At 44.1% G+C, this 25,532-nt stretch overlaps 1 pseudogene; it reads right to left on the minus strand.

The window, feature by feature from the left end:
- Positions 1-1,364: 1,364 nt before the first annotated feature.
- LOC119272826 overlaps positions 1,365-25,532 on the minus strand; it is a 53,261-nt pseudogene continuing 29,093 nt past the window's right edge.

Here is a 25,532-nt window from a genome sequence, read left to right on the forward strand (position 1 = left end):
AAGGATCTGAACATATGATCTTCCACCAATTAAACCAACTAGCATCAACTACAAGGAGTAATTAACACTACTAGCAACCTACTAGCACCAATCCCGGACTTGGAGACAAGAATTGGATATAAGAGATGAACTAGGGTTTTGAGATGAGATGGTGCTGCTGAAGATGTTGATGGAGATTGCCCTCTCCTGATGAGAGGAGCATTGGTGATGATGATGGCGATGATTTCCCCCTCCGGGAGGGAAGTTTCCCCGGCAGAACAGCTTTGTCGGAGCTCTAGATTGGATCCTCCAAGGTTCCGCCTCGTGGCGGCGGAGTTTCTTCCCGAAAGGTTGCTTCTTATTTTTTTCTCGACGAAAGACTTCCTATAGGAGAAGATGGTCATCGGAGAGCCACCAGGGGGCCCACGAGGTAGGGGGCGCGCCCTAGGGGGGGCGCCCCCACCCTCGTGGAAAGGGTGTGGGCCCCCTGCTCTTCATCTTTGGTGAGGATTTTTCATTATTTATTATAAGGTATTCCGTGGAGTTTCAAGACTTTTGGAGTTGTGCAGAATAGGTCTCTAATATTTGCTCCTTTTCCATCCCAGAATTCCAGCTGTCGGCATTCTCCCTCCTTATGTAAACCTTGTAAAATAAGAGAGAATAGCCATAAGTATTGTGACATAATGTGAAATAACATCCCATAATGCAATAAATATCGATATAAAAGCATGATGCAAAATGGACGTATCATGCTTGCATCTGCAACTCTACCATAGAAGGATGCATCTATAGTGGTCCCAGGGTTCACCTGCATTGTAGCGCACTAGTGAACCGCAGAAAAAATAGCAACTGCTCCAAACATGGTCTCAAATCGAAGAACACTTGAACACTAACCCTAACCCTAGGTGCAAAGCAGATCCCTTACCCAGTGCTGCTCCACATCCATGTCGACCAGCTCCTCCTCCTTGCTGCTCTCCTCTCCATCCTTCCACAACGGCATCTTCTAAGGCGGGGAGGGAACCGTGCCTCCGGCGGCGGCGAAGAACTCCGGGGCGGCAACAGGTGACAGAGCAGAGGAGTGAGAGTGAGAGAGTGAGCGAGTGGAGTGGAGTGTGAGCAGTAGGGAGTGGGGGCTTTGTTTTGTACCGACAGCGCTAACGGTCGTCAACCCACTCATCTTCTGGCCTTGCCCACGTGGCACCCGACAGGCGGGCCAGCCCTGTCAGAAATCATGTTAACTACGGCAAACCGGTCATTTGTTTTTATTGAGAAAATTTACAAGAAAAGTGGTGGATTTTTGAGACGCGCTAGAAATGTGGTGGCAAATGGATTCTTGAACTTCAAATGTGGTGGTTTTTTGCAATTCACTCGCTACTTTGTGATGCCTAATCTGTTGTTCTTGCTCTAGCCAATCTTCTCCATTTAACAACGACAAGCACATATATCTGATCATACAGCTTATCGAAGAGGCGGAAATAAGCAATCTTCCATGCTTTCATGAATAGAATGGTGAAGAGCGCCAACCAAAAGCCGAGAAGCAGACCTAGAAGAAGACCAAATCTAAAAGACATTGGCTCAAAACCATGGCCAGTTCTGCTTTGATCATCTTGCGTTAATGTACCATTTGTCGAGCAATTCTTCTCAAGAGGAGGTCCGCAAAGCCCACTGTTGCCCTCGTATATAGATGGGTGCTCCTGGTACAGGGTGTCAAGGTGTCAAGCTGTGAGCCTGGTGGTATTCTTCCTGTAAGATTGTTTTCAGATAGGTTCAGGAAGCTTAAGTATGTTATATTTGACAAGGTTGAAGGGATCTCGCCAGAGAGCATGTTCTTTGAGAGGTCGAGTGACTCAAGTGACTGTATCGCCCCAATATTTCTGGGATTTTACCGCTCAGGCGATTCCAAGACACGTTTATGTTTAACAGTTCATCAAGAGAAGCAATTTCCTCTGGAATTATCCCAGTTAACCCATTGAATGATAAGTCAATGCTCACCATATCCAAAATTCCTACACCATACTTAAGTTCTTACCCCTTGGTGACAGCAGACAAGCTATTTCCACCTTCACCCGCCGCATTTGCATACGCCTGATAAGGAAACGAGCCAATCCTTACCTCCATCTGTGTCATTGCTGTTAGGTCTGACATACCCAGTGAGATGGATCCGGATATATTATTTCCTACTAGATTCAAATGATGAAGGAACTTGAGTTTTGTGATGATGACCGAGATCTTCCCAGAGAACATGTTATAACTCAACCGTACAAATTGTAGTTGCACCAAGTTGCCAATCCACATCGGCAATGTTCCAGATAAGTTATTCCATGCAAGATCCAAGAGACCCAAATTTTTGCAGCTCTGTATGAATGGTGGGAATGGTCCACAGAAGCTATTGTTACTTAACAGTAGGTACCTCAAGGATTCCATTCTAGAACATGGAGGTAGTTCTCCAATGAGAAGGTTGTTTGCTAAGTCTAAGACTATCAACTTCTGTGAATTGCAGATTGATTCTGGAAGATGACCCACGATGCCATTCGAGAACATAAGCAGTGTTTCTAGTCCTGGAGCTCCAAGGTTGGATGGGAAAGGCCCTGATAAAGAGTTCATGGAGATATCCAAGTAGATGATATTCCTTGGTAGACTTGGTATGGGCCCAGTAAGTCTATTGGAATCGAGAAAGAATTGTGTCATTGACATGTCCTCCATATTTGCCGGCAACTCGCCATATATTGAATTGTTGGAATCCAGAAAATCCATTGTTGAAAATGCAGTGGTGAACCAGTCCGGAAGCTTATCGGTTATACCTGAGCTTGAGGTCAAGGTAAGTAAGATTCACGTGCCACTGGAGCCAGGCAGGAAAAAGGGGACCCATAATGCACAACAAAATTTTTGCATCTCTAAGCTTGAAGGGAGTCTTCCAGTCTGAATCCACGTGAATCTTGAGTAGGGGGTTCTGCGATAGGTCCAATGTCTCTAAACTGGCCATTTTAGCAAAGTGCTACTCCGTAAGCACACCATGGAGATCATTGAGACTAATGACCAAGTTTTTTTTCGAAAAGGGGGGCTCCCCGGCCTCTGCATCAGAACGATGCATACGGCCACCTTTATAAAAATCAAATAATTTCAACAAGGTCTTGCAGTCTCAAAAAAGTAAGTGAAAGCTCACAAAGAGCCAATAAAAAACGGCCACAAAAGCCACAACCGGCTGGCATAAAAAAGATAGGAAAACTAATTGCCTATCCTATTACATGACCGCCATCCAAACCAGTTGAATATATCCCGTGCTACCATCTCCCACCGGATAGATCCAGTAACCAAACGCTCCCTGGCCTCCGTCGGAGTGAGTAGCGACCACATACGGATCAAAGCAGTGGCCCGAAAGATAACCTGCAAAAAATGAATATTTTAAGTTCTGTTAAAGACGAAATCATTTATGCAATTCCACACAGCCCACAATAAAGCACATACTCCTACGCGAATGTGGCACGCCGTTTTGAACTCTATCCCGTTAAGCCACGTTCCAAATAACGAGCTGACAGAGCTCGGAGGAGTAATATTAAAAGCTATGTGCACCGTCCGCCATAGAACCTTAGCCAACGGGCAATCCAGAAAGAGGTGTTTGATAGTTTCATCCCGATCACAGAGCTATACCTAGTAGGTCCTGTCCAGTTACGCTTTGTCAGATTGTCTTTAGTTAAGATGACTTTTTTATGTACAAACCACATAAACACTTTGATTTTCAATGGAACCTTGACTTTCCAGACATATTTGGAAGTCGGAATGGAGCTAGAATTGATAACATGATACATTGATTTAACTGTGAACTCCCCAGTCCTAGTAAGGTTCCAGCGCAACTTATCGGGTTGTTAAGACAGCTAAACCTCCATTAGTCTACTCACTAAATGAATCCATGCTTCCCAATGATTGCCAACTAGCGTCCTTCTGAATTGAATATTAAGAGGGGTGGACTAGAGTTCTGTTGCAACGTAAGCCTCGCATCGTTGAACAATAATATAAAGAGACGGGTATTGAAGCGCAAGGGGTGTCTCTCCTAGCCAAGTATCCTCCCAGAATCGTGTGCTAGCGCCATTTTCGACAATAAACTTTGTCCTATTGAAAAAGGCCGCTTTAACTCCCATGAGCCCTTTCCAAAAAGGTGAATCCAACGGCCTCGCTGTCACCTGGGACAATGTTTTGGATTGGAGATACTTACTATGGAGAATCTGCGCCCATGTGGCCTCAATCTCAACAGATAACTTATACAGCCACTTACTGAGAAGACATCTGTTCTTGACTTCAAGATTTTCAATCGCAAGAACCCCTTGGTCTTTTGGTCGACAAATGATATCCCATTTGGCAAGTCTGCATTTTCTTTTTAGCTCATCACTCTGCCAGAAGAAACGAGATCGATAGAAGTCCAGCCTTTTCCTTACTCCAACTGGAACCTCGAAAAAAGATAAGAGAAACATAGGCATACTCGTGAGAACCGAATTAATAAGAATTTATCGGCCTCCATATGACATGAGCTTGCCCTTCCAGCAACTCAGTTTCTTCTCAAATCGATCCTCTATACACTTCCATTCTCTGTTTGTCAGCTTACGATGGTGAATTGGTATACCTAAATACGTAAAAAGTAAAGTCCCCAATTCGCATCCAAACAATTGCATATAAGCCTCTTGTTCGTCTTTGGCTCTTCCAAAATAGAACAATTCGCTTTTATGAAAATCTTTAACCCGGTCAATTGTTCAAATAAGCATAACACCAGCTTCATATTTCTCGCTTTCACCAAGTCATGCTCCATAAAGATGATCATATCATCAGCATACTGTAGGATAGAAACACCTCCATCCACTAGGTGAGGCACCAGACCACCCACCTGGCCAGCCTACTTAGTCCTTCCTATTAAAATTGCCAACATATCAACTACAATGTTGAACAAAATAGGAGACATTGGGTCACCTTGTCATAGGCCCTCATGTGTCTGGAAATAATGACCTATGTCGTCATTCACTTTAATTCCAACACTCCCTTTTTGTGTGAAAAATTCTACCTGGCGTCGCCAGGCTTCATCGAAACCTTTCATGCGTAAGGCCTGTTGAAGGAACGACCATTTGACTTTATTGTACGCCTTCTCGAAATCCACCTTGAAAACCACTCCATCAAGTTTTTTCGAATGGATTTCATGGAGCGTTTGAGACTAATCTCCAGGTAAGTCAGATTAGCGAGCATACCAAGATGAGGCGGGACATGAAGGTGAGATCATTGAGACTAATGTCCAGTGAGGTAGTTGCCATGAAGATCTAGAGTGCTTAATCTAGCAAAGCGCCCAATTCCTGTAGGTATGTTACCAGCAAGGTGATTGTAGGATAGTACAAGGGTGCTCAGACCAGCAAAATATCCTTCCCCTGTGGGTACTGATCCAGTGAGTATTTGTAAGATATGTCAAGAGTGTCCAAGCTACTAAGATTTCCCATGGACAACAGTATCGATCCCGTGAGGTTGTTGTAGAATTTGCAACCCACCGGTCAGGTGCCTCAAACTCCTGTAATTTGGCAAGGTTCCAACCATACTATTGTTTGCTAGGTACAATTGTTGCAACCTGTTGGATGGGTATCCCTGCGGCAGGCTTTCCATTAGCTTGCCAATGTCCTGGCCACCAACGAGGCTCGAGTCGAGGTCTAAGTACCTCAGGTTGCAGAGGTTTCTCAAGCTTCTTGGCATTGTAGCCATGTTTCCATTATATGAGAAATCAAGAATCTCAAGGGACACCATGGCGTGCAGTGCATCAGGGAGCTGCCCGGACAAGAAGGTTTCCATGAGGTTGATGCTGTTGGAAATATGAGCAATTTACCAAATGATTTTATTAATAGAAATATTAGATAAAGCATGACTAATATAATATGGATAAAAGTAGTAATGCGATCTGACAGGGAGAAGGTAAATGACATCTTCATATATGAACTGCAACCAAACATGTCTAAAGCAGATAGTAGAACCGGTTGCATAGATAGCATAGAACCTAACATATGTAGGACATACACTAGAGCAAAGAACTGCGAGAGAACTTCTGACAGAAAGAGTACGAACACGTATAGGATAGCAGCAGCAGTAGCACTGGACTTGGGGTCGGTGTCATCGCCAACCATGTCGACAAGAAGTTCGTCAACGTCGGGGAAGTAGTCGTCGGAGTCCGGGGCGTCCATGACGAAGATGTCAGTAGTCGCGCTGAGCGCTCCCCAAAAACCTTATCACCCTTCTCCCGTATAGGACTCAAAAGGTGCGGTTTCTGAGGCCTACTGTCCCGACCCGCGGTGCACGTCGCAAGCAGGGATGGGGAAGAACGTACCAGCAGCGCAGTGCTCAAGAACTTGTGGCTAGAGGAAGAAGAGGTTTTGGTGCATCTCTCTGGGAGGAGCGACCTCCCTTTTATAGGCGCAAGAGAATGAGGCGAGAGGGCAGCGACAGGACGTGAAACGAAGAGACAGAGATGAAGTGAACAGCCAGCAGCCGAAGGGCTGCACCGTTCGCATTCGAACTCCACTTTCGCAAAAATCTTTTCAGCTTTCGTGTGACCTTTCGTATACCCGTAGTGCGTGGCAAAAATTAACACATCGGCTCGGCTCATTCCCGCAACCCGCGACGCGTCATGATTAGGCGTGGCGTGGCGAGGCGGGCGGCGGAGGAGGAGCACGCATGGATGTCCCGCTTGTTCTCATGCTCATACTAGTGGGGAAAGAACCTCCCTTATAAAGAGGTCCAACTCCCTCTAACTAGCAATGTGGGACTAAACTTTAGTTCCACCTCTTGCCTTGCACGAATGGGCTACGTGGGCCTCTAGGATTTATTAAGAATTGTTGAAACTGCTATTGGGGTAGGCCCAAAGTAGATAAAATTCCAGCCCAGAGGCACACAAAAATTGCCTTTGGTTCCAAAACACTGTTTTATATACCGGTACTGAAATGGAGACTGTTAAGTTGAACTTCCACCTAGAACTCTATGCTACACTAGTAAGCAACTTGAACAGTGGACTGGGCCTTGAACTACAAGTTTTCTGTGAATCTAGCTTCACATAAAGCCTTGACCGATACGTGGCTACCGTGGGTCTTCCCCGCGGGTGGAGCTTATGCGTCATACTCCGTGACCTTTCATGAGTTTACTAGAGAGAACCCTACTCTCATAGATTGCGAGGTTTAACAGTCAGACTCATATAGGTGTGTTCTTCAAAAGATGTTCTGCAGGACAACATCTCTGCTTAAATGAGCCACTTAGAATACATTAAGATATACATCAACCTACCATGCACATTAGGAGAGTATTGCATCTTCATGGAGTGGTATTGTGAATAGTAAGGATACTCTCCTCTCAGTTGACCAACAGCTTGTCTTCCACATCTAATTCACGGGATCTCCAATCACAAAGAATAGGTTACCACTGTGAACAACTCATATTGTGGGTCTCATACCCATCTCCCTCGATGCATTATCTATCACATTACGTGAAAGACCCTTAGTAAAAGGATCTACCAGATTTTTAGACGTTTGGATATAATCCAATGCAATAACTCCGGAGTTTTTCATTTTTCCGACAGACTTTAACCTTCTGTGAACGTGTCTTGATGACTTCATGTTATACTTTGAGCTGCTCACTTTCGTGATCATAGTTTGATTGTCGCGGTTCATAAGGATACCCGGTACATGTTTCTCAACAACCGGCAAGTCATTCAAGAGCCGACGAAGCCAATCTGCTTCGACCGTAGCTGTATCTAGTGCTGTGAGTTCTGCTTCCATTGTTGACCTGATTAAGATGGTCTGCTTGCAAGACTTCCAAGAAACAGCGCCACCTCCATGAGTGAATTCATATCCGCTCGTGGCCTTTATATCATCAGCATCTGAGATCCAGTTTGATTCACTATACCCTTCAAACACCTTTGGGTGCCCGGTGTAGTGAATTCCATAATTTGCAGTGGCTTTCAAATAACGCAAAACTCTCTCTAGAGCTTTCCAATGCACATCTCTTGGTTTTGAGACAAACCGACTCAGTTTGTTAACAGAAAAAGAGATGTCAGGTCTTGTAGCACTGGCTAAGTACATAAGCGAGCCAATAATCTGAGAATATTTCAATTGATCTCTAGCAATTCTTCAATTCTTTCGAAGTAACACACTTGCATCATAAGGTGTTGGAGAGGGCTTGCAGTCACTATAGCCAAAGCGACTCAAGATCTTTTCCACATAGTGAGATTGATGCAATGTAATCCTACCTACATCGTTTCTCAACAACTTGATGTTCAGAATGACATCAGCCACTCCTAAATCCTTCATCTCAAAACAGCAAGATAGGAAATTCTTGACCTCCTTAATAACATTCAGATTTGTTCCGAAAATCAGTATGTCATCAACATACAAGCAAAGGATAACTCCCTCGCCCCCACCATGGCGATAGTACACACATTTGTCAGCTTCGTTCACAACAAAGCCTGCAGCTGTTAAAGTTCTTTCAAACTTCTCATGCCACTGTTTGGGTGCTTGCTTGAGTCCATACAAAGACTTCAGCAACTTGCACACTTTTCCTTCCTGACCATCTAGTACAAACCCATCTGGTTGTTCCATATAAATTTCCTCATCCAACTCTCCATTTAGGAAAGTAGTCTTAACATCCATTTGATGAACGAGAAGACCATGCAAGGCAGCTAGTGAAAGTAGAACTCGAATAGTGGTCAGTCGAGCCACATGTGAGTAAGTATCAAAGAAGTCTTCACCTTCCTTTTGGGTATAACCCTTAGCCACAAGCCGAGCCTTGTAATTTTCAATAGTACCATCAGGCCTAAGCTTCTTCTTGAATACCCATTTTCATCCTATAGGTTTGCACCCATCAGGACGATCAGTTATCTCCCAAGTTTCATTCGCCAAGATAGAATCCATCTTGCTACGAGCTGCTTCCTTCCAATAGTCAGCATCTTCAGATGCATAGGCATCTGAAATAGAACTGGGAGTGTCATCTATGAGATACACAAGAAAATCATCACCAAAAGACTTTGCAGTCCTCTGTCTCTTGCTCCTAGTAGGAACTTCATTGTTCTCCTCCACATGACTTTCAAAGTGTTCCATCGAAATAGCATGTTTGGTAATTGTAACTGGTTCCTGATTCGATGAACTAGGCATCTCCTGATTAGATGAGGTAGCCATATCCTTCATGGGAAAGATATCTTCAAAGAAAGTCGCATCATTCGACTCCATGATCGTACCGACATGCTTGTCAGGTACCTCAGATTTTACAACCAAGAATCTATATCCAATGCTATGAAAAGCATATCCCAGGAAAACACAATCCACAGTCTTTGGTCCAAGCTAACATTGACTTTCGCCAAACAACCCCATGTTCACAGATAAGAGAGTTTTAACCTTTTCTTCTCCCATTCCTCGAATGGAGTTATCTCTTTGTTCTTTGTGGAACTCGGTTTAGGACATGACATGTCGTCAATATCGCCTCCCCCCACCATGCCTTGGAGAGACCCGATGTGTCTAACATGGCGTTAACCAAATCAGTTAGAGTACGGTTCTTTCTTTCGGCCACCCCATTTAACTGAGGTGAGTAGGGAGGCGTCCTCTCATGGATTATACCATGTTCCGCACAAAAAGCATCAAATTCATTGGAAAAATACTCTCCACCACGGTCGGACCTAAGCCTCTTGATTCTTCGATCAAGTTAGTTTTCCACTTCAGCTTTATAGATCTTGAAAAAGTTCAAAGCCTCATCCTTAGATTTCAAAAGATACACACGGCAGTATCTAGTGGAGTCGTCAATTAACGTCATGAAATATTTCTTTCCACCTTTTGTCAAAACACCATTCATTTCACAAAGATCTGAATGTATGAGCTCTAGTGGTCAAGATTTCTCGTTTCCGCAGTCGTGTGTGACTTACGAGGTTGCTTAGCTTGCACACAAACTTTACACTTAGATCCCTTGACAGTGGTGAACCTAGGGATTAAGTTCAACTTCGCTAGTCGTGACATGCAACCAAAGTTAACATGACAAAGACGTGAATGCCATACATTTGATTCACCATTGTTGCAAACATGATTAACAACTTTATTGCAAACGTCTGATAAGGATAAATGAAACAGGCCTCCTGACTCATAGCCTTTACCAACAAAGGTTCCATACTTGGATATTACAAATTTATTCGACTCAAAGACAAGCTTGTAGCCATCTCTACACAGAAGAGATCCGCTAACAAGATTTTTATTGACGGAGGGGACATAATGCATGTTCTTCAGCCGCACGATCTTCCCCGAAGTAAACTTCAGATCGACCATGCCAACACCACGAACAGAAGCACTTGAACCATTGCCCATCAGCATGGTTGAAGCCCCCGCGGTCTGATAAGACGAAAACATGGAAATATCACCGCATACATGCACATTAGCACCCGTGTCAATCAACCAATCAGGAGAATGACAAACTGAAAGAATAGTGGGAAATATACCATACCCAGCATCCTTCATGTCAATGTCTCCAATGACAACATTAGCGGTCTTGCCGCCTTTCCCAGGATGACGCTTGTCATAGCGATTAGGGCGACTAGGAGCCCAATGATCAGGATCTCCACACACATGACAAACACCTTTCTTCTTGTCATTCTTCTTCTTGAAGTTCTTGTGCTGGACAGCCTTGTTCTTCCCATCAAACTTTGCTTTACCATCAAACTTGCCCTTGTCTTTAACTTGTGGGGCTGGAAGTTCTGCTTCTGTACCACATTGGCACTAGATCCTCCCTCAATACCTCGAGCATGTGTGTCCTTTGCTCTCGCCTTTTCTTCCACATCAAGAGTGCCAATGAGATCCGGAACGGAAAACTCCTACCTCTTATGCTTCAGTAAGGTAGAAAAGTTCGTCCACGAAGGAGGAAGCTTAGTGATGATACCTCCGGCAACAAACTTGTCCGGTAGCATACAATTGAAGTGCTCAAGTTCTCTAGGAAATGACTGTATCTCATGAGCTTGCTCAACCACGGAGCACTCTTCAGTCATCCTGTAATCATAGAATTGCTCCATGATGTACAGCTCAGTGCCTGCATCCGAGACCCCAAACTTGGCCTCGAGTGTGTCCCACATATCTTTTCCATTATCAATTGGCGTATAAGCATCAACTATGTTCTCACCAAGAACACTCAAGAGAGCAGCCTTAAATAGAGTATCCATTTTTTGAAAAGCTTGTTCCTGTTGGGCATCAAGCTCCCCTTCAGGCTTGCCAAGCGTGGTGTCATAGCAACTCATGGTTTGAAACCATAAGACTGCTCTCACGCGCCACCTCTTATAGTGGATACCCTGAAACATAGGAGGTCTCATGGAAGCAGCAGAACCACTTGGGGTAAGTTGCCTATAATAAGGTTTTTGGATTGTTGGAAATATGAGCAATTTACCAAATGATTTTATTAGTAGAAATATTAGATAAAGCATGACTAATATAACATGGATAAAACTAGTCATGCGATCTGACAGGGAGAAGGTAAATAAAATATTCATATATGAACTGCAACCAAACATGGCTAAAGCAGATAGTAGAACAGGTTGCATAGATAGCGTAGAACCTAACATATGTAGGACAGACACTAGAGCAAAGAACTGCAAGAGAACTTCTAAAAGAAAGAGCAAGAACACGTACGGGACAGCAGCAGCAGTAGCACTGGACTTGGGGTCTGTGTCGTCGCCAGCCATGTCGTCGAGAAGGTCATCAACGTCACGAAAGAAGTCGTCATCGGGTAAGTAGTCGTCGGAGTCCGGGGCGTCCGTGACGAAGAAGTCAGTAGTCGTGCTGAGCGCTCCCCAAAAACCGTATGACCCTTCTCCCGTACAAGACTCAAAAGGTGCGATTTCGGAGGCCTACTGTCCCGACCCGCAGTGCACGCCGCAAGTAGGGATGGGGAAGAACGTAGCAGCAGCGCAGTGCTCAGGAACTTGTGGCGAGAGGAAGAAGAGGTTCTGGTGCGTCTCTCTGGGAGGAGCGACCTCCCTTTTATAGGCGCAAGAGAAGGAGGCGAGAGGGCAGCGATGGAGGTGAAACGAAGAGACAGAGATGAAGCGAACAGCCAGCAGGCAAAGGGCTGCACCGTTCGCATTCGAACTCTACTTCCGCAACAATCTTTTTTAGCTTCCGTGTGACCTTTCGTATACCCATAGTGCGTTGCAAAAATTTAGACATCGGCTCATTCCCGCAACCCGCGGCATGGTCCGTCGTGACGAAACGTGGCGTGGCGTGGCGAGGCGGGCGGCGGAGGAGGAGCTCGCGTGGATGTCCCCCTTATAAAGAGGTCCAACTCCCTCTAAACTAGCAATTTGGGACTAAAATTTAGTTCCACCTCATGCCTTGCACGAATGGGCTGCGTGGGCCTCTAGGATTTATTAAGAATTTCTGAAACTGCTATTGGGCTAGGTCCAAAGTAGACAAAATTCCAGCAATCCCCCACCAGATCCCAGAGGCACACAAAATTACCTTCGGTTCCAAAACACTATTTTATATACTGGTACTGCAGTGGAGACTGTTAAGTTGAACTTGCACCTAGAACTCTATGCTACACTAGTAAGCAACTTGAACAGTGGACTGGGCCTTGAACTGCAAGTTTTCTGTGAATCTAGCTTCACATAAAGCCTTGACCGATACGTGGCTACCGTGGGTCTTCCCTGTGGGTGGAGCTTATGCGTCATACTCCGTGATCTTTCATGAGTTTACTAGAGAGAACCCTACTCTCATAGATTGCGAGGTTTGACAATCAGACTCATATAGGTGTGTTTTTTCAAAAGATGTTCTGCAGGACAACATCTCTTCTTAAATGAGCCACTTAGAACACATTAAGATATACATCAACCTGCCATGCAGATTAGGAGAGTATTGCATATTCATGGAGTGGTACTGCGAATAGTAAGGATACTCTCCTCTCAGTTGACCAACAGCTTGTCTTGCACATCTAATTCACGGGATCTCCGATCACAAAGAATAGGTTACCACTGTGAACAACTCATATTGTGGGTCTCATACCCATCTCCCTTGATGCATTATCTATCACATTACATTAAAGACCCTTAGTAAAAGGATCTGCCAGATTTTTAGACGTTTGGATATAATCCAATGCAATAACTCCGGAGTTTTTCATTTTTCTGATAGACTTTAACCTTCTCTGAACGTGTGTTGATGACTTCATGTTATCCTTTGAGTTGCTCACTTTCGTGATCACAGTTTGATTGTCGCAGTTCATAAGGATACCCGCTACAGGTTTCTCAACAACCGGCAAGTCATTCAAGAGCCGACGAAGCCAATCTGCTTCGACCGTAGTTGTATCTAGTGTTGTAAGAAGTCATCGCCGGGGAAGTAGTCATCGGAGTCCGGGGCGTCCGTGACGAAGAAGTCAGTAGTCGCGCTGAGCGCTCCCCAAAAACCTTATCACCCTTCTCCCGTACAGGACTCAAAAGGTGCGGTTTCGGAGGCCTACTGTCCCGACCCGCGGTCATGCTGCAAGCAAGGATGGGGAAGAACGTAGCAGCAACACAGTGCTCAGGAACTTGTGGCGAGAGGAAGAAGAGGTTCGGGCGCGTCTCTCTGGGAGGAGCGACCTCCCTTTTATAGGCGCAAGAGAAGGAGGCGAGAGGTCAGCGACCGGAGGTGAAATGAAGAGACAGAGATGAAGCGAACAACCAGCAGCCGAAGGGCTACACTGTTTGTATTCGAACTCCACTTTCGCAAAAATCTTTTCAGCTTCCGTGTGACCTTTCGTATACCCTAGTGCGTGGCAAAAATTTAGACACCGGCTCGGCTCATTACCGCAACCCGCGGCGCGGCGCGTCGTGACGAGGCGAGGCGTGGCGTGGCGTGGCGAGGCGGGCGGCGGAGGAGGAGCGCGCGTGGATGTCCCTCTTGTTCTCATGCTCATACTAGTGGGGAAAGAACCTCCATTATAAAGAGGTCCAACTCCCTCTAAACTAGCAATGTGGGACTAAACTTTAGTTCCACCTCTTGCCTTGCATGAATGGGCTGCGTGGGCCTCTAGGATTTATTAAGAATTTCTGAAACAGCTATTGGGCTAGGCCCAAAGTAGACCAAATTCCAGCAATCCCCCACCAAATCCCAGAGGCACACAAAAATTGACTTTGGTTCCAAAACACTGTTTTATATACCTCTACTGCAGTGGAGACTGTTAAGTTGAACTTCCACCTAGAACTCCATGCTACACTAGTAAGCAACTTGAATAGTGGACTGGGCCTTGAACTGCAAGTTTTCTGCGTATCTAGCTTCACATAAAGCCTTGACCGATACGTGGCTACCGTGGGTCTTCCCCGCGGGTGGCGCTTATGCGTCATACTCCACGACCTTTCATGAGTTTACTAGAGAGAACCCTACTCTCATAGATTGCGACGTTTGACAATCAGACTCATATAGGTTTGTTCGTCAAGAGATGTTCTGCAGGACAACATCTCTGCTTAAATGAGCCACTTAGAGCACATTAAGATATACATCAACCCGCCATGCAAATTAGGAGAGTATTGCATCTTCATGGAGTGGTATTGTGAATAGTAAGGATACTCTCCTCTCAGTTGACCAACAGCTTGTCTTCCACATATAATTCACGGGATCTCCGATCACAGAGAATAGGTTACCACTGTGAACAACTCATATTGTGGGTCTCATACCCATCTCCCTCGATGCATTATCTATCACATTTGGTGAAAGACCCTTAGTAAAAGGTTCTGCCAAATTTTTAGACGTTTGGATATAATCCAATGCAATAACTCCGGAGTTTTTCATTTTTCTGACAGACTTTAACCTTCTCTGAACATGTCTTGATGACTTCATGTCATCCTTTGAGCTACTCACTTTCGTGATCACAGTTTGATTGTCGCAGTTCATAAGGATACCCAGTACAGGTTTCTAAACAGCCGGCAAGTCATTCAAGAGCCAACGAAGCCAATCTGCTTTGACCGTAGTTGTATCTAGTGTTGTAAGAAGTCGTCGCCGGGGAAGTAGTCGTCGGAGTCTGGGGCGTCCGTGACGAAGAAGTCAGTAGTCGCGCTGAGCGCTCCCCAAAAACCTTATCACCCTTCTCCCGTACAGGACTCAAAAGGTGCGGTTTCGGAGGCCTACTGTCCCGACCCGCGGTGCATGCCACAAGCAGGGATGGGGAAGAACGTAGCAGCAGCGCAGTGCTCAGGAACTTGTGGCGAGAGGAAGAAGAGGTTCGGGTGCGTCTCTCTGGGAGGAGCGACCTCCCTTTTATAGGCGCAAGAGAAGGAGGCAAGAGGGCAGCGACGGGAGGTGAAACAAAGAGACAGAGATAAAGCGAACAGCCAGCAGCCGAAGGGCTGCACCGTTCGCATTCGAACTCCACTTTCGTAAAAATCTTTTCAGCTTCCGTGTGACCTTTCGTATACCCGTAGTGCGTGGCAAAAATGAGACATCGGCTCTGCTCCTTTCCGCAACCCGCGGCGCAGCGTGTCGTGACGAGGCGTGCCGTGGCGTGGCGAGGCGGGCGACGGAGGAGGAGCGTGCGTGGATGTTCCTCTTGTTCTCATGCTCATACTAGTGGGGAAAGAACCTCCCTGATAAAGAGGTCCAACTCCCTCTAAACTAGCAATGTGGGACTAAACTTTAGTTCCACATCTTGCCTTGCACAAATGGGCTGCGTGGGCCTCTAGGATTTATTAAGAATTTCTGAAACTGCTATTGGGCTAGGCCCAAAGTAGACAAAATTCCAGCAATCCCCCACCGGATCCCAGAGGCACACAAAAATTGCCTTTGGTTCCAAAACACTGTTTTATATACAGGTACTGCAGCAGAGACAGTTAAGTTGAACTTCCACCTAGAACTCTATGCTACACTAGTAAGCAACTTGAACAGTGGACTGGCCCTTGAACTGCAAGTTTTCTGCGAATCTAGCTCCACATAAAGCCTTGACCGATACGTGGCTACCGTGGGTCTTCCCCGTGGGTGGAGCATATGCGTCATACTCCGTGACCTTTCATGAGTTTACTAGAGAGAACCCTACTCTCATAGATTGCGACGTTTGACAATCAGACTCATATAGGTGTGTTCTTCAAAAGATGTTCTGCAGGACAATATCTCTGCTTAAATTGGCCACTTAGAACACATTAAGATATACATCAACCTGCAAGGCAGATTAGGAGAGTTTTGCATGTTCATGGAGTGGTATTGTGAATAGTAAGGATACTCTCCTCTCAGTTGACTAACAACTTGTCTTCCACATCTAATTCACGGGATCTCCGATCACAAAGAATAGGTTACCACTGTGAACAACTCATATTGTGGGTCTCATACCCATCTCCCTTGATGCATTATCTATCATATTACGTTAAAGACCCTTAGTAAAAGGATCTGCCAGATTTTTAGACGTTTGGATATAATCCAATGCAATAACATCGGAGTTTTTCATTTTTCTGACAGACTTTAACCTTCTCTGAACGTGTCTTGATGACTTCATGTTATCCTTTGAGCTACTCTCTTTCGTGATCACAGTTTGATTGTCGCAGTTCGTAAGGATACCCGGTATAGGTTTCTCAACAACCGGCAAGTTATTCAAGAGCCGATGAAGCCAATCTGCTTTGACCGTAGCTGTATCTAGTGCTGTAAGAAGTTGTCCTCGGGGAAGTAGTCATCGGAGTCCGGGGCGTCCATGACGAAGAAGTCAGTAGTCGCGCTGAGTGTTCCCCAAAAACCTTATCACCCTTCTCCCCTACAGGACTCAAAAGGTGCGGTTTCAGAGGCCTACACTCCCGACCCGCGGTGCACGCCGCAAGCAGGGATGGGGAAGAACGTAGCAGCAACGCAGTGCTCAGGAACTTGTGGCGAGAGGAAGAAGAGGTTCTGGTGCGTCTCTCTGGGAGGAGGGACCTCCCTTTTATAGGCGCAAGGGAAGGAGGCGAGAGGGCAGGGACGGGAGGTGAAACGAAGAGACAGAGATGAAGCGAACAGCCAGGAGCCAAAGGGCTACACCGTTCGCATTCGAACTCCACTTTCGCTAAAATCTTTCAGCTTCCGTGTGACCTTTCATATACCCATAGTGCGTGGCAAAAATTTAGACATTGGCTCGGCTCATTCCCGCGTCGTGTCGTGACGAGGCGAGGCGTGTCATGGCGAGGCGGGCGGCGGAGGAGGATCATGCGTGGATTCCCCTCTTGTTCTCATGCTCATACTAGTGGGGAAGGAACCTCCCTTATAAAGAGGCCCAACTCTCTCTAAACTAGCAACATGGGACTAAACTTTCGTTCCACCTCTTGCCTTGCACGAATGGGCTGTGTGGGCCTCTAGGATTTATTAAGAATTTTTGAAACTGCTATTGGGCTAGGCCCAAAGTAGACAAAATTCCAGCAATCCCCCACCAGATCCCAGAGGCACACAAAAATTGCCTTTGGTTCCAAAACACTGTTTTATATACAGGTACTGCAGCAGAGACAGTTAAGTTGAACTTCCACCTAGAACTCTATGCTACACTAGTAAGCAACTTGAACAGTGGACTGGGCCTTGAACTGCAAGTTTTCTGCGAATCTAGCTTCACATAAAGCCTTGACCGATACGTGGCTACCATTGGTCTTCCCCGCGGGTGGAGGGAGAGTTTCGTCAGCACGACGGCATGGTGACGATCCGACCGATCAAGTACCGAACGTACGGCACCTCCGAGTTCAGCACACGTTCAGCCTGATGACTTCCCTTGAACTCCGATCCAGCCGAGTGTTTGGGGAGAGTTTCGTCAGCACGACGGCGTGGTGACGATGTTGATGTTCTACCGACGTAGGGCTTCACCTAAGCACTACTGCAGTAATATCGAGGTGGACTATGGTGGAGGGGGGCACCGCACACGGCTAAAAGGTCAAACGATCAATTGTTGTGTCTATGGGGTGCCCCCCTGCCCCCGGATATAAAGGAGCAAGGGGGGTGCGGCCGGCCAAGGAGGAGGCGCGCCAGGAGGAGTCCTACTCCCACCAGGAGTAGGACTCCCCCCCTTTCCTAGTTGGATTAGGACTTGGGAGGGGGAAAGAGTGGAGGAGAAGAAGGAAGGGGGGCGCCGCCCCCCTCTCCTTGGCCTATTCGGACTGGGGGGATGGGCGCGCGGCCCAGCCCTAGCCGCCTCTCCTCTCTTCCACCTAGGCCCACTAAGGCCCATTAAGTCCCCGGGGGGTTCCGGTAACCTCCCGGTACTCCGGTAAAATCCCGATTTCACCCGGAACACTTTCGATATCCAAACATAGGCTTCCAATATATCAATCTTCATGTCTCAGCCATTTCGAGACTCCTCGTCATGTCTGTGCTCACATCCGGGACTCCGAACAACCTTCGGTACATCAAAACATATAAAGTCATAATATAACTGTCATCGAAACGTTAAGCATGCGGACCCTATGGGTTCGAGAACTATGTAGACATGACCGAGACACGTCTCCGGTGAATAACCAACAGCGGAACCTGGATGCTCATATTGGCTCCCACATATTCTACAAAGATCTTTATCGGTCAAACCGCATAACAACATACATTGTTCCCTTTGTCATCGATATGTTACTTGCCCGAGATTCGATCGTCGGTATCTCAATACCTAGTTCAATCTCGTTACCGGCAAGTCTCTTTACTCGTTCTGTAATACATCATCCCGCAACTAACTCATTAGTAGCAATGCTTGCAACGCTTAAGTGATGTGCATTACCGAGAGGGCCCAGAGATACCTCTCGGACATTCAGAGTGACAAATCCTAATCTCGAAATACGCCAACCCAACAAGTACCTTCGGAGACACCTATAGAGCACCTTTATAATCACCCAGTTACGTTGTGATGTTTGGTAGCACACAAAGTGTTCCTCCGGTAAACAGGAGATGCATAATCTCATAGTCATAGGAACATGTATAAGTCATGAAGAAAGCAATAGCAGAATACTAAACGATCGTGTGCTAAGCTAACGGAATGGGTCAAGTCAATCACATCATTCTTCCTAATGATGTGATCTCGTTAATCAAATGACAACACTTTGTCTATGGTTAGGAAACATAACCATCTCTGATCAATGAGCTAGTCAAGTAGAGGCATACTAGTGACATACTGTTTGTCTATGTATTCACACATGTATTATGTTTCCTGTTTAATACAATTCTAGCATGAATAATAAAAATTTATCATGATATAAGGAAATAAATAATAACTTTATTATTGCCTCTAGGGCGTATTGCCTTCAGTCTCCCACTTGCACTAGAGTCAATAATCTAGATTACACAGTAATGATTCTAACACCCATGGAGCCTTGGTGTTGATCATGTTTTACTCGTGGAAGAGGCTTAGTCAACGGGTCTGCAACATTCAGATCTGTATGTATCTTACAAATTTCTATGTCTCCCACCTGGACTAAATCCCGGATGGAATTGAAGTGTCTCTTGATGTGCTTGGTTCTCTTGTGAAATCTGGATTCCTTCGCCAAGGCAATTGCACCAGTATTGTCACAAAAGATTTTCATTGGACCCGATGCACTAGGTATGACACCTAGATCGGATATGAACTCCTTCATCCAGACTCCTTCATTTGCTGCTTCCGAAGCAGCTATGTACTCCGCTTCACATGTAGATCCCGCCACAACGCTTTGTTTAGAACTGCACCAACTGACAGCTCCACCGTTCAATGTAAACACGTATCCGGTTTGCGATTTAGAATCATCCGGATCAGTGTCAAAGCTTGCATCAACGTAACCGTTTACGATGAGCTCTTTGTCACCTCCATAAACGAGAAACATATCCTTAGTCCTTTTTCGGTATTTCAGGATGTTCTTGACCGATGTCCAGTGATCCACTCCTGGATTACTTTGGTACCTCCCTGCTAGACTTATAGCAAGGCACACATCAGGTCTGGTACACAGCATTGCATACATGATAGAGCCTATGGCTGAAGCATAGGGAACATCTTTCATTTTCTTTCTATCTTCTAGAGTGGTCGGGCATTGAGTCTTACTCAACTTCACACCTTGTAACACAGGCAAGAACCCTTTCTTTGCTTGATCCATTTTGAACTTCTTCAAAACTTTGTCAAGGTATGTGCTTTGTGAAAGTCCAATTAAGCGTCTTGATCTATGATACGTCTCCAACGTATCTATTATTTTTGATTGCTCCATGCTATATTATCTACTGTTTTGGACATTATTGGGCTTTATTATCCACTTTTATATTATTTTTGGGACTAACCTATTAACCGGAGGCCCAACCCAGAATTGTTCTTTTTTCCTGTTTTAGGGTTTCGAAGAAAAGGAATATCAAACGAAGTCCAAACAGAATGAAACCTTTGGGAACGTGATTTTCTCACCGAATACAACTCAGGAGACTTGGACCCTACGTCAAGCCAATTAACAGGAGGCCATGAGGTAGGGGGCGCGCCTGCCCCCCCCCCCCAGGCGCGCCCTCCACCCTCGTGTGGCCCCTGTTTCTCCACCGACGTACTTCTTCCTCCTATATATACCCACGTACCCCCAAACGATCAGATACGGAGCCAAAACCCTAATTCCACCGCCGTAACTTTCTGTATCCACGAGATCCCATCTTGGGGCCTGTTCCGGAGCTCCGCCAGAGGGGACATCGATCACGGAGGGCTTCTACATCAACACCATAGCCTCTCCGATGAAGTGTGAGTAGTTTACTTCAGACCTATGGGTCCATAGTTAGTAGCTAGATGGCTTCTTCTCTCTTTTTGGATCTCAATACAATGTTCTCCCCCTCTCTTGTGGAGATCTATTCGATGTAATCTTCTTTTTGCGGTGTGTTTATTGAGACTGATGAATTGTGGGTTTATGATCAAGTCTATCTATGAATAATATTTGAATCTTCTCTGAATTCTTTTATGTATGATTGGTTATCTTTGCAAGTCTCTTCGAATTATCAGTTTGGTTTGGCCTACTAGATTGATCTTTCTTGCAATGGGAGAAGTGCTTAGCTTTGGGTTCAATCTTGCGGTGTCCTTTCCCGGTGACAGTAAGGGCAGCAAGGCACGTATTGTATTGTTGCCATCGAGGATAACAAGATGTGATTTTCTTAATATTGCATGAGTCTATCCCTCTACATCATGTCATCTTGGTTAAGGCGTTACTCTGTTTTAACTTAATACTCTAGATGCATGCTGGATAGCGGTCGATGAGTGGAGTAATAGTAGTAGATGCAGGCAGGAGTCGGTCTAATTGTCTCGGACGTGATGCCTATATAAATGATCATACCTAGATATTCTCATAACTATGCCCAATTCTGTCAATTGCTCAACAGTAATTTGTTCACCCACCGTAGAATACTTATGTTCTCGAGAGAAGCCACTAGTGAAACCTATGGCCCCCGGGTCTATCTTTATCGTATCAATCTCCTACTACTTAGTTATTTACTTTGCTATTTTACTTTGCCTTTATTTTACTTTGCATCTTTATTATAAAAATACCAAAAATATTATCTTATCATATCTATCAGATCTCACTCTCGTAAGTGTCCCTATAGGGATTGACAACCCCTATTTGCGTTGGTTGCGAGGATTTATTTTTTTGTGCAGGTGCGAGGGACTTGCGTGTAGCCTCCTACTAGATTGATACCTTGGTTCTCAAAAACTGAGGGAAATACTTACGCTACTTTGCTGCATCATCCCTTCCTCTTCGGGGGACACCAACACAGTGCTAAAAGAGGTAGCAAGAAGGATTTCTGGCACCGTTGCCGGGGAGGTCTACGCAAAAGTCAACATACCAAGTACCCATCACATACCCTTATCTCCCGCATTACATTATTTGCCATTTGCCTCTCATTTTCCTCTCCCCCCACTTCACCCTTGCCGTTTTATTCGCCCTCTCTCTCTATCCTCCCTCTCTATTTGCCTCCTTTTGTCCGCTTGCTTTTTGTTTGCTTGTGTGTTAGTTTGCTTGTTTGTCGTGATGGCTTAAGATAATACTAAATTGTGTGACTTCACCAATACCAACAATAATAATTTTATTAGCACTCCGATTGCTCCTCTTACCGATGCTGAATCTTGTGAAATCAATATTGCTTTGCTGAATCTTGTCATGAAAGATCCGTTCTTCGGCCTTCCTAGTGAAGATGTCGTTACCCATCTAAATAGCTTCGTTGATTTGTGTGACATGCAAAAGAAGAAAGATGTGGATAATGGTATTGTTAAATTGAAGCTATTTTCTTTTTCTCTTAGAGATCGTGCTAAAGCTTGGTTCTCGTCTTTGCCTAAAAATAGTATTAATTCATGGAATAAGTGCAAAGATGCTTTTATCTCTAAGTATTTTCCTCCCGCTAAGATCATCTCTCTTAGAAACCATATTATGAATTTTAAGCAACTTGATCATGAACATGTTGCACAAGCTTGGGAGAGAATGAAATTAATGATACGTAATTGCCCTACTCATTGTTTAAATTTATGGATGATTATACAAAAAATTTATGCCGGATTGAATTTTGCTTCTAGAAATCTTTTAGATTCGGCCGCAGGAGGCACTTTTATGGAAATCACTTTAGGAGAAGCTACTAAACTCCTAGATAATATTATGGTTAATTATTCTCAATGGTACACTAAAAGATCTACTAATAAAAAGGTGCATGCGACAGAAGAAATTAATGTTTTGAGTGGAAAGATGGATGAACTTATAAAATTATTTTCTAATAAGAATGTTTCTTCTGATCCTAATGATATGCACTTTTCTACTTTGATTGAGAATAATAATGAATCTATGGATGTGAATTTTGTTGGTAGGAACAATTTTGGTAACAACGCGTATAGAGGAAATTTCAACCCTAGGCCTTATCCTAGTAATCCCTCTAATAATTATGGTAATTCCTACAACAATTCTTATGGAAATTATAATAAGATGCCCTCTGATTTTGATTCTAATATTAAAGAATTTATTACTTTGCAAAAGAATTTTAATGCTATGATTGAAGAAAAATTGCTTAAAATTGATGATTTGGCTAGGAACGTTGATAGAATTGCTCTTGATGTTGATTCTTTGAAACTTAGATCTATTCCTGCTAAGCATAATATCAATGAGTCTCTCAAAACCATGAGAATTTCTATTGGCAAGTGCAAAGAAAGAACCGCTAGGATGTGTGCTAAGAAAGATGCCTTTATAAAAGCGTGTTCTTCTAGTTCCTATGAAAATAATGATGAAGATATAAAAGTTATTGATGTGTCCCCTATTAAATCTTTGTTTTGCAATATGAATCTTGATAATGATGGGACTGAATATGATCCACCTTTACCTAGAAGGTGTTCTAAGAATTCTGAATCTTTTGGTCTTGATGCTAAATTTGATAAAAGTGGGATTCAAGAAATTAAAACCCTAGATGTTGCTAAACCCACTATTATGGATTTCAAGGAATTTAACTATGAAAATTGCTCTTTGATTGATTGTATTTCCTTGTTGCAATCCATGCTAAATTCTCCTCATGCTTATAGTCAAAATAAAGCGTTTACTAAACATATCGTTGATGCCTTGATGCAATCTTATGAAGAAAAACTTGAATTGGAAGTTTCTATCCCTAGAAAACTTTATAATGAGTGGAACCAACTATTAAAATTAAAATTAAAGATCATGAATGCTATGCTTTATGTGATTTGGGTGCTAGTGTTTCCGCGATTCCTAAGACATTGTGTGATTTGTTAGGTTTCCGTGATTTTGATGATTGCTCTCTAAACTTGCACCTTGCGGATTCCACTATTAAGAAACCTATGGGAAGAATTAATGATGTTCTTATTGTTGCAAATAGGAATTATGTGCCCTTAGATTTTATTGTTCTTGACATAGATTGCAATCCTTCATGACCTATTATTCTTCGTAGACCTTTCCTTAGAACAATTGGTGCAATTATTGATATGAAGGAAGGAAATATTAGATTCCAATTTCCATTAAGGAAAGGCATGGAACATTTTCCTAGAAAGAAAATTAAATTACCATATGAGTCTATTATGAGAGCCACTTATGGATTGCCTACCAAAGATGGCAATACCTAGATCTATTCTTGCTTGTTATTCCTAGCTAGGGGCGTTAAACGATAGCGCTTGTTGGGAGGCAACCCAATTTTATTTTTATTCCTTGACTTTTTTGTGTTTAATTAGTGTTTGTGCCAAGTAGAACCATTGGGAAGACTTGGGGAAAGTCTTGTTGAACTTGCTGTAAAAAACAGAAACTTTAGCGCTCACGAGAACTGCTGTCATTTTTATTTGGAAAGTGCTATTTAGTTAATTATTTGTGAAGATAATTAATAGATAAATTCCTCACATCCAGCAATTTATTTTAGAATTTTTGGGGTTCCTGATCTTGCGCTAGCTACAGATTACTACAGACTGTTCTGTTTTTCACAGATTCTGTTTTTCGTGTGTTGTTTGCTTATTTTGATGAATCTATGGCTAGTAAAATAGTTTATGAACCATATAGAAGTTGGAATACAGTAGGTATAACACCCATATAAATAAAGAATGAGTTCATTACAGTACCTTGAAGTTGGAATACAGTAGGTATAACACCCATATAAATCCATTCAGGAATGCAGTTTTGACATCCATTTGCCAAATTTCATAATCATAAAATGCGGCAATTGCCAACATGATTCGGACAGACTTAAGCATCGCTACGGGTGAGAAAGTCTCATCATAGTCAATCCCTTTAACTTGTCGAAAACCTTTCGCAACAAGTCGAGCTTTGTAGACAGTAACATTACCGTCAGCGTCAGTCTTCTTCTTGAAAATCCATTTATTCTCAATTGCTTGCCGATCATCGGGCAAGTCAACCAAAGTCCACACTTTGTTCTCATACATGGATCTCATCTCAGATTTCATCGCCTCAAGCCATTTTGCGGAATCTGGGCTCACCATCGCTTCTTCATAGTTCGTAGGTTCATCATGATCTAGTAGCATGACTTCCAGAACAGGATTACAGTACCACTCTGGTGCGGATCTTACTCTGGTTGATCTACGAGGTTCAGTAGTAACTTGATCTGAAGTTCCATGATCATCATCATTAACTTCCTCACTAATTGGTGTAGGCATCACAGAAATCGGTTTCTTTGATGAACTACTTTCCAATAGAGGAGCAGGTATAGTTACCTCATCAAGTTCCACTTTTCTCCCACTCACTTCTTTCGAGAGAAACTCCTTCCCTAGAAAGGATCCATTCTTAGCAATGAATGTCTTGCTTTCGGATCTGTGATAGAAGGTGTACCCAATAGTCTCCTTTGGGTATCCTATGAAGACACATTTCTCCGATTTGGGTTCGAGCTTATCAGGTTGAAGCTTTTTCACATAAGCATCGCAGCCCCAAACTTTCAGAAACGACAACTTTGGTTTCTTGCCAAACTACAGTTCATAAGGCATCGTCTCAACGGATTTCGATGGTGCCCTATTTAATGTGAATGCGGCCGTCTCTAAAGCATAACCCCAAAATGATAGCGGTAAATCTGTAAGAGACATCATAGATCGCACCATATCTAGTAAAGTACGATTATGACGTTCGGACACACCATTACGCGGTGGTGTTCCGGGTGGCGTGAGTTGTGAAACTA

This window comes from Triticum dicoccoides, chromosome 3A (assembly GCF_002162155.2).
Source record: "Triticum dicoccoides isolate Atlit2015 ecotype Zavitan chromosome 3A, WEW_v2.0, whole genome shotgun sequence".
Taxonomy (NCBI): Eukaryota; Viridiplantae; Streptophyta; class Magnoliopsida; order Poales; family Poaceae; genus Triticum; species Triticum dicoccoides.